Here is a 10,336-nt window from a genome sequence, read left to right as displayed (position 1 = left end):
CACAAACAAAATTAAATACATATATCAATATTGCTATTATGACTCGTCATAATTGGAATTAAGATATCTACAATGTGATTATGACTAGTCATAATCTTCCATTGAAAAATATTTGCAGATATCTTCAAGTTCCCAATTCAAGATATCTTTAAATATGATTTGACTAGTCAAAATACAATTTAAGATATCTTTAATTCAAATTTTTTAAAGATATCCAAAATACATTTGAAGATATCTGCAATTCATTAATGACTAGTCAAATTACAGTTGTAGATATCTTGAATTGGAATTTTGACTAGGCAAAACCAATTTAAAGATATCTGCAATTTAATTATGGATATCCCAATCAGATTTTTGACTAGGAAGAACTAGATTTAGAGATATCTGCATTTAGCTTTGTGACTAGGCGTAATTACAATGTAGATATCTGGAATTAACAATTTGACTAGTCAAAATACGTTTATAGATACAGTACAGGTCAAAAGTTTGGAAACATTACTATTTTTAATGTTTTTGAAAGAAGTTTCTTCTGCTCATCAAGCCTGCATTTATTTGATCAAAAATACAGAAAAAAATGTAATATTGTGAAATATTATTACAACTTAAAATAATAGTTTTCTATTTGAATATACTTAAAAAAAAGTATTTATTCCTGTGATGCAAAGCTGAATTTTCAGCATATATTATTACAATTTAAAATAATTGTTTTTAAATTTATTATACTTTAAATTATCATTTATTTCTGTGATGCAAAGCTGAATTTTTAGGATCATTATCACATGATCCTTTAGAAATCATTCTAATATGATGATTCATTATCAAAGTTGGAAACAGTTCTGCTGCTTAATATTTTTTCAGAACATGTGATACTTTTTTAGGATGCTTTGATGAATAAAAATTAAAAAAAAAAAAAAAAAAAAAAAAGAAGAAGCTATGTTTTTAAAATATAAATATTTTGTAATAACAATATTACACTACTGGTCAGTAATTGGGGTCAGTAATTTTCTTTTTTTTTTTCTTTTTTTTTTTTAAATAAAATCAATACTTTTATTCAGCAAGGATGTGTTAAATTGATAAAAAGTGATAGTAAAGAAAATATATTATTAGAATATATATTATTATAATTTAATTTTTTTTTTTTTTTTTATAAATGCAGTTCTTTTTAACCTTTTATTCATCAAATATATTAGACAACAGAACTGTTTCCAAAACTCATAAATCAGAATATTAGAATGATTTCTAAAGGATCATGTGATAGACTGGATGTTACATGTGACACTGAAGGCTGGAGTAATGATGCTGAAAATTCAGCTTTGCATCACAGGAATAAATTATTTTTTTAAAGTAGATCAAATAAATGCAGGCTTGATGAGCAGAAGAGACTTCTTTCAAAAACATTAAAAATAGTAATTCTTCCAAAAACATTAAAAATAGTAATGTCTCCAAACATTTACATAATATGACTATCTCCATTTATATTTTGACCTGTACTGTATCTACAATGTGCATGCAAATACTCCTTTGTTGAGCCCCACCTTAAACATTTTATTTAACCAATCCTAGCTTGGAATCTGTTGTCATTCGCAGTTTTGTCTAAGAGTTGTTTAATAAAGGTCCTGCGTCTTTGGGTGATTTTTAAATTAAACTGTTTTATATAGAATTCATTCAAAAGTATGGAAATAAAAAATGTAGCTGGAGCATGTGTAAAAGTGGTAGGCTATACAGAGAGGACTTAAATAGGCTTTTGTCCTGTTTTATATCGTAATGTTGAGCTGTATGTGCTGTGGATTAAATTTTGTTAGCCTTTATTTACAAACGAATAGATGCAATAAGCCTCATGTCAGCCGTTGCAACATTTGATATAATGTTAAAATAATCAGTGTCTATTTACACTAAGTGCAAGCCTGCCTTGTTGTCAGAGACTACTTACACTATCGCCCACCAACATGTGATTGGGATAGTTAACACTGATAAACGACGTTAAATCAGCATCAGTTTCAGTGGATTAGTGATTAAAGTAAATGCTATTTGACGCGACAGATCTGTGTTCGCGTCCTCCTTTTGCCAAACATTTTTTCCCGCTCCTTTTTCAAATCTCATATCGTATCGGAAAGGCACTTATTTTCAATAAAAATTAAGGAAATAATTAAAAAGAAAATAAATATTAGGTAGGGTTAAGGTAGGTGTAGGGAGGGCTTTATTGTCCCAGTAAGGTGGCATCCATTTAAAAATTTGAATTAAAATGATCATTTACACTCACTAAGTTATTATTGCGTACTGTTTTATAATGTACTACAATACTGAGGTGCAGATAATTGCCACTACTTGAAATAAGTAGTATAAATAGCAGAAAATCTTGCTATTTTAACAGTGTAAATATAAATCTTCAGCTATTTGCACTTAGTGTAAATGGCACATCCTTAAAAAAAATACTACTATTTTCACTTAGTGTAAAGGAAATCCATTGCTATTTGCACTTAGTGTAAATAGCATATATCGCTAAGAAAATATGCTATTTACACCCAGTGCAAACAGCCACTGCCTAAAAGAATACATTGGCGCTCATCACTGAACAGCAGAATATCATCATCACGGATCTCTTGCTATAATACAATACTCCCACCTTGTGGGCTATTTGTGGAAGCTCGTTTCCGCCACTAAATAAAGAAATAATTAATAAATTAATTAATAAAGAAATCAAGAAATAGCAACTTTTTTATCTCAGTTATAAAATTTATATCTCGCATTGTCTATATATCGCAATTCTGAGAAAAAAAGTCAGAATGAATGGTAAGATAAAAGTTGCAAATTAGGCCTACCTTTCTTTAAATAAATAAATAAATAAATAAATAAACATTGTTTTTCATTGTCTAAATATATAATAAATTCAGACGAGCAGTTTGTGATTTTCTGCCTTTATTGAACATTACACTGCATTTGCTCTGTTTTGCAACATGATTTGATTAAAACACAGCGCTATACATACATGCACGCTGGAGACCTTTTACCACACAAGGCTGCATCCAGATTTATTTAATAATCCATGAAGCACTTCATCAAGTAGCTTTTCTCTCCGTGACAACAAAAAGCAGACTTTTATTATGTTGTTAGCAGTTAGCAGAGTAGGTGGGGAGGAGACATAGAGATGCTAACGCAAGTGAAGTTCTGCTACAAGATGGCGGCACGCGGCCGACTTCAACTTCCGGTCGACTTCCCCCCCCCCCTGGGAGGAGCTGAGTAAATTTATTCTGACGTCACACAACAGCATTTCGACTAGGAGCAATTGCATTTCAGATATCTTAAACTATAATTGTGACTAGTCGAAACTGAATTAGATATATCTCTAATTACATTTGTGGATGTATGACACGTCTATTGACGATATCTATAAAGTAATTACAGATATCTTAAATGGAGTTTTGACTAGAATATTGTATTTAGAGATATCTTTAATCCGATTTCTTACTAGTCGAATTATAATTGTGACTATCCGAATTACAATTGTGACTATCCGAAATTATATTTATGGATAGTCAAACTAAGTTTTTAAATGCTAAAAACGGCTTGCGATACTAGCCTGTCTACTGTCTACTGCTAAGCAGACACCCCAAACCGTCAAACCTACGTCATCAGGGAAGGTCCTCCAATGCAGAGGGTAGGGGCATTTTCAGATTTTGATTAAAGATTACGAAGCCAGAAAATTTTTTTTGTGTGGATTGATTTGCATGGATGAATTGTTCACCACAAAACGATCAGTTTAGGCAAACAAAGTAAATATCATCAAGGCTGCATTTATTGATCAAAAATAGAGTTTCTTATGCTCATCAAGGCTGCATTTATTGATCAAAAATATAGAAAAAAAAATTAATATTTTGAAATATTATTATGATGTAAAATAAAGTTTTTCTATTTTATTATACATTTTAATAAATTCAAATCTAATTTATTCCTGTGTGAAAAAAGCTGAATTTCAGCATCATTACTCCACTTTTCAGTGTCACACATCATTCAGAAATTATTCTAATATGCTGATTTATCAGTGCTGGAAACTGTTGTGCTGCTTAATATTTTTTTTGGAACCTGTGATACTTTTTTTTTTGGATTCTTTGATAAATAGAAAAAACTGAGAGACTTAGGAGGAGTTTCTTCCCCCAGGCCATCAGGCTCCTAAACTCAAAACCAGCCTCTTAACATCTACATGTCTCCCCACTTAATATTCACTTAATCACACTGTAAAAAATTTCAAGCCGTTTCAACTAATTATTATTCTGTTCCACAGAAATTTTACGTTAAGTCAATTTCTGTCTTCAAAGTGTTGCCTGAATTGTTATTTTTTAGTTGGCTCAACTTTTACTGAAATAGTTGTATAGTCCATTAAACCAAAATTATTTAATTGGTCAAACATTTAGAAAACTACAGCAAATTGTGTCAATTAAAATTTAACCATTCACTCCATGTGTTTCATACATTACCTCAACTAAGATTTATTATTTGGGCATCATAAGAAATTGCTGTGGAACTAGTTATATTTTATATTGAGTTTAAGAAAATTATTACCTGGTGTCTATCAATCACTAAAACACACACATTAAAACACATAATAGCCTCTATTTAGTAACAATCTGCATTTATAAAGTTTGTCACACAGACTAACATGCAGGCTTAAAGGATAGTTCACCCAAAAATGAAAAATTTGTTGTTAATTTACTCACCCTCAAGCCATCCAAGACGTTAACTTTTTTCTTCAATTGAACAGTAAAGGAAATTTTTAGGTGAAAACATTGCAATTCATAAACTGCACATCTCTAGCTGCCGGCTTTTGAGAGTGAAACAAAACATATACAGACACAAGTCACCAAATTATCAAAGACTCCTGAGGACGCTAAACATGAAGCTAAACAATGAAAAACCGGCAGCCACAGTCATGCAGTGTATGAATTGCCAAGGATCACCGTTTCAGATAAAAATTTATTTACTGTTCATTTTAGATACACCGTCTGGTGCACCTGGACATATCATCAGTGATGTAACCTAGGATTACGGGGGGTTTCGGGTCTTTCAACAATCAGACCCCCCTCCCCTTGGCGACCCAGCCGGGGTGATCAAGTCCCAGCTTATGTCCAGGTAGCGCTACTACCCTACAACGCCATGCCTCTCCTCTCCTGATCCACAGCCACCTTGATGCTACTTCTGCAGCATCAGTGGCCAACTTGATGGCCCCTTTGCTGACTCGCCCCTGTGATGCCAAGCATTTTGTAGGCCCTTGCCAAGGGATTGGCCCACAAACCCACGACATCCCACTTCAACGGGTTGGCATATTGCCCGTCACCCATTGCTCCGGCAACCCTCCACAAGCTGGGAGTACTTTGCCCTCTTTCTTTCATTGGCCTCCTCCATACGGTCCTCCCAAGGCACTGTGAGCTCCAAGAGAATTACCCTGTTTGGAGGCCTCTGAAGTGAGCACGATGTCTGGTCTTAATGTTGTTATGGCAACTGCCTCAGGGAACTTCAGCTGCTTGCCCAGATCAACTGACAACTCCCAGTCACGCACCGTTACCAACAGGCCAGAGGAGAGGTTTGAGCCCGGGCAGCTGGTGGTGTTGACTTCTCCCCAGCTCTGACAAAAGCTGTGGTCTTCACTGGGCGGAGGCTCTTGCTGTGGCTAATTCCACTGCAGATAGAATCCGCTACGGCTTTTAGGACTGGTCATGTTCCTCTCTTCTGGCAGAGGAGGCCAGGGCTTTTGGACAGCAGCTCAGGATGTGTTCCAACGTTCCTCTCTTCTGGCAGAGGAGGCATGCTGGTGGCTCTCCACCTTTCCCCAGGAGAAGAGGTTGGATGGACTTGGCAACACGTCATAGACCGCCCTGGATCAGGAATTTTATCCTGTAGGGTTCAGCCTTCCAAAGTTCAGTCCATGTGACTTTGCGCTCCGCTGTTTGCTCCCATCTTGTCCAGGCACCCTGTTGCCACATCCCAGCCATCTGGCAAGCTCACTTCTCCTCAACTCCTGCACGCACCTCCTCCAGAATCAGCGACCTCCTCTCTTTCCCTTCCGCCTTGTCGTAGCGAGGAGAGTTCTTCTGCTGCCCAGGCCAGCTCTCCCCTGTGCCACTGAGCCCACCAACACCCTTTTGCCATGGCCTTGACTCTGCGTCGTCCACTGCCACGGCAGCCCTCCACTTCCGCCCTGTCCTGACCTCAACCCAGCCTGGGCAACCTTTGGATCACTGGAATCCCGAAACTGTAGGACCTCCCTGGACCGTGTCACCATGAACTCCTCGCTCAGGCTGCTCATGGAAAAGCTTCAGCTTGTTGTTCTGCCCATATAGAGCGATGCTCCTCAGGCTTCGAGGCAGTCCCAGCCACCTGCGCAGAAACCTCATAATCCTCATCTCAAAACCTTCCACCGTTGAAATGGGGACTTCATACACCAGGAGGGGCCATAGGGATCCGAGGGAGAATACCGTGCTGGTAAAATCCAGGCCTTGAACTTGCCAGGAAGGCCAGACTTGTCCACCATGGCCAGCCAGGTCTCCAGGTCTTGGTTGGTCGCTTTTTGTGGAAGCTGCGTCTCGCAGGCTGAAATTGAACACCTTCCTCAGGCTCTTCACAGGTTTCTCTGTCATGATGGTATCTTCTTTGGTGGTGCCAAGTGAGAAGTGGAACTTGTCAGTAACCCTTCCCTTTCTTCAGCACGAGAGACCTTGACTTTTGCCGGCTTGAAGTTCATGTGAGCCCAGGACATCAGCTCCTGAAGGCCGTTCAGGATCCACCTGCAGCCTGGGACAGATGTTGTGGTCACTGTCAGGTCATCCATAAAGGCTCGGATGGGTGGCTGTCTAACTCCAGACTTAGAGAGGGGCCCCCTACACTGCATTTCCGCAGATTTCACCAGCATGTTTCATGGCGAGTGCAAAAAAGGTATGACTGAGATTGTACAGCCAGTGATGATCCCCTTCTCAAGCTTGTGCCAGCTCTGAGGTTGTTGTTCCGGAGGAGACTCTCAGATAGAAGTTGGCATAGTAGTCCAGGGATGAGGTCTCTGAACTTCTTCGGGGTGTGATGCCGGTTCAGTGCCTCTTCGACCAGTTTATGGGGGTATGGATCCATAGGCATTTTGCGAGGTCCAGCCACAGCACAGCCAGGTCCCCCTTGTTCTCTCTGGCTTCCCTGATGAGCTGAGTGACCACGCCTGTATGCTCCAGACAACCAGGTACCTCTGGCGTTTCTCCCTTCTGGACTGATGTATCGATATAGGAATTCTTCAGGAGGTAGTCTGTCAGTCGCCTGGAAATGAGGCTGAAGAAGATCTTTCCTTCAACACTCAACAATGAGATGGTCCGGAACTGATAGATTTTCTGCGACTTCTTTTCTTCTACTGAAGAAAAAAAAGTTACTGACATCTGGGATGGCCTGAGGGTCAATAAATAGTAGCAAATTTCCATTTTTGGGTGAACTAGCCCTTTAAAGTGCTCCAGTTGCCCATAAAACATTACATTTGTAATACAAACTGAAAATATATTTATTTAAAACATTTGTTTAATGAACTTAAAAAAAGACTAATAAAGTTAAACAAAATGTTTGCAAACAAACATTAAAAAAAATATTACTACTGTTCACAATTAGATATTTAAATGAGGCAGAAGTCAGAAAAACAATAAATGAAACAGGTGTTACAGTTCAACTGAACTGAGTCAAGTAAAGTTCAGTCACTGTATTTTACACTACAGGTTGTGTCAAAAGCACGCTTTAACAGTATTTTAAACAGAAAAATCATGTGTCGAAGGAACCAAAACTCCATCGTTCTTCTCTGGCCAAAAGAATCCAGCAGTTTAATTGCAGGCTGCGACACAGGTCAGATTGTGCAGAGGACTGGTCTTGTCCCGATGGCTGTCTTGGTGATGAGGATCTGTCTCTGGGGCTCATCTAGTTGTCCTGGTCTCCGCTGACATTCAGGGCTGTCAAGAGCTTGTCTAGGTGGTGATCCACCATCTGATCTGGATACAGACTGGATCTCTGGTGGCTACGGTGACCTTGGAACGTAAGAATGAGATAGTCTAATATTAGCATAGATGCCACTAAAGAACAATAAAAGCACATTTTTATTGTAGCAAAACACTCTCAACTTGTACACATATTGCCTTAAGTCTTAGTGTTGAAAGTAGATACACACTATGCAGTTTCAGTGGAGCAGTCTGGTCACATGGCAGTGTTTGGGGTCTTGGAAGAAGTGACTGGCCAGCATCTGAAAACTTGCAATGATGAGAAAGCACCAATGAAACCTTTGGCCACACCCTTATGGAGAAAAAAAGTACAATTTATAATAAGAAATTAAAACTATGACTTGTAAATCATTTAAAATTTAATACCAGTTAATTGAATTTGTGATGAAAGAAGTTGTAACCAATTTTTTTTTTGGTCCCGCCTGCAGATCGAGGCGGGGCTGCACCTGGGGCGGGGCTGCACGTGTGGCCCCGCCCCATACCTACTCTGATTGGTTCGATCGTCTTTCATAGGCATACATGATAGGAAATGTGTGAGTAGTTGGTGTAGGACGGAGACATGTTGTGTTCGTATTCTGGGCTCATATCTGCTGTCTATGAATAGAATGCTTTATTAATAATTTGTTTACTGAGTTTGGTCTTTTTAAAACACAGTTTTAAATGCATTAAGTCATGTACTTTCACGTTAAGCGTGCTTTAGAATGTCCCAATGATTCATTTGTGAATTCGACCAGAAGATTAAACTTGCAGCAGCTAACATCTCGTGATTCAATAAATCAGACATAGTGAGTCAAGTTAACAACAAACAACTGTGCTTTATAATGAAGGCTTTGTAAAACTGCACAGCGTTTTTAGCTTTTTAAACAACATACTCCGTCCTACACCAACTACGAACACATTTCCTATCATGTATGCCTATGAAAGACGATCGAACCCAATCAGAGTAGGTATGGGGGCGGGGCGACACATGCAGCCCCGCCCCAGGTGCAGCCCCCGCCTCGATCTGCAGGCTGCAGCCGGGTTGTACTTGCTGTAATCCGCCCCGGTTGAAAAGAGTCTGGGCTGAGTTTCTCAAAAGCTTCGTAAGCCTAAGAAGTTCGTAAAAACGATCGAACGACTGATCCTAATATTACGGTCTGTTTCCCAAAAGCATCTTATCTTACAGTAAGTAGCACTTGAAAATCATCGTAGATCTGCGAGTGCTCTGGAGTAATCATAAAGCCCTAAGTGCATCATAAGAAGACAGATTTATGCGGTCACCTGCAGGACAATCGGCAGATTGCACCTTTAACTTTATTCGAGTGCAATGTGATTATAATATAAGGATTTGATTGTGCTTTATTGAACACTTTATGACTCGCTTTTTTTTTGATTAATTTATAAATGAAATAATCAAAAGGGCAGAAAAAATAGAAATACACATCTAAATTAAATAACTGAAAAAAATGAATAAAAGAAGTAATGTAGGAAATGCTTTAAAGACTGGGGGAAAAAAATGGCAATGACTTGCAGAGGTGCACGAAAACCAGCAATGTATTAGACCCGGAAATAACGTCTCTCTCTCTCTCTCTCTCTCTCTCTATACTGCATATAAAGTACATTATATTATTATAAAAGTATACTATTATATACTATAATATAAGATAATATTGTATTGTATTATAGTTATTATATCCAAGTTGTCTGTGTGGAACGCAGCATTAAGTTAACGTCAATAAAGAGCGTGTACTACAATTAAGAGTCATTCTTTAAGGTGACGTTTCAGCACTTGACAAACGGATAGCGACTCCTAAGTAGCACTTAAAGCACAGCTACGTGCCATTGATTTACGTGCATTTTTGGGAAACGCACATAAAACAATAACGAACGATCGTAAAATTACTCGTAGAAAACGCTCTTAAGCGCTAAGATCAGTCGTTATCAGGAAACCCGTCCCTGGTTGTTAGTCACGTTTAATGTCGACTTTTAACTTCATGGGACAATTGCAAAAGTTTGCACACACGAAAACCCATTCAACACGCCCATGTTAACTTCAAATAAGCCTATTACTGTGGTTTACGTCATTACACGTTTCGTCGTAATAAGCATGGCTTATAAAAGAGAGACCGCGCGATATATTCATATCTTTTAACACTGCTGAAAATTAAACCTAAAATTAATTATAGTAACACAGCTTTTGACATGAATTGTTTTATGGATAAAACGATCCCTTCACTTAAAACAGCTACCCAGCTAACAAATTTATGTTCTGAGAACGTTTTTCCTAACGTTCCCTTTTGGTTGTGGGAACGTTATTTTGAACGTTCCAAAAATGTGGAAATGTCCAGTTT

General features: G+C 38.2%; 1 pseudogene; it reads right to left on the bottom strand.

The window, feature by feature from the left end:
• Positions 1 to 5,993: 5,993 nt before the first annotated feature.
• LOC122145799 lies at positions 5,994 to 7,929 on the bottom strand (annotated as a pseudogene).
• Between the last annotated feature and the right edge of the window lie 2,407 nt (positions 7,930 to 10,336).

The sequence above is a fragment of the Cyprinus carpio genome, chromosome A7 (genome assembly GCF_018340385.1).
Source record: "Cyprinus carpio isolate SPL01 chromosome A7, ASM1834038v1, whole genome shotgun sequence".
In the NCBI taxonomy this organism is placed as follows: domain Eukaryota; kingdom Metazoa; phylum Chordata; class Actinopteri; order Cypriniformes; family Cyprinidae; genus Cyprinus; species Cyprinus carpio.
This window is presented reverse-complemented; position numbering and strand designations above follow the sequence as displayed.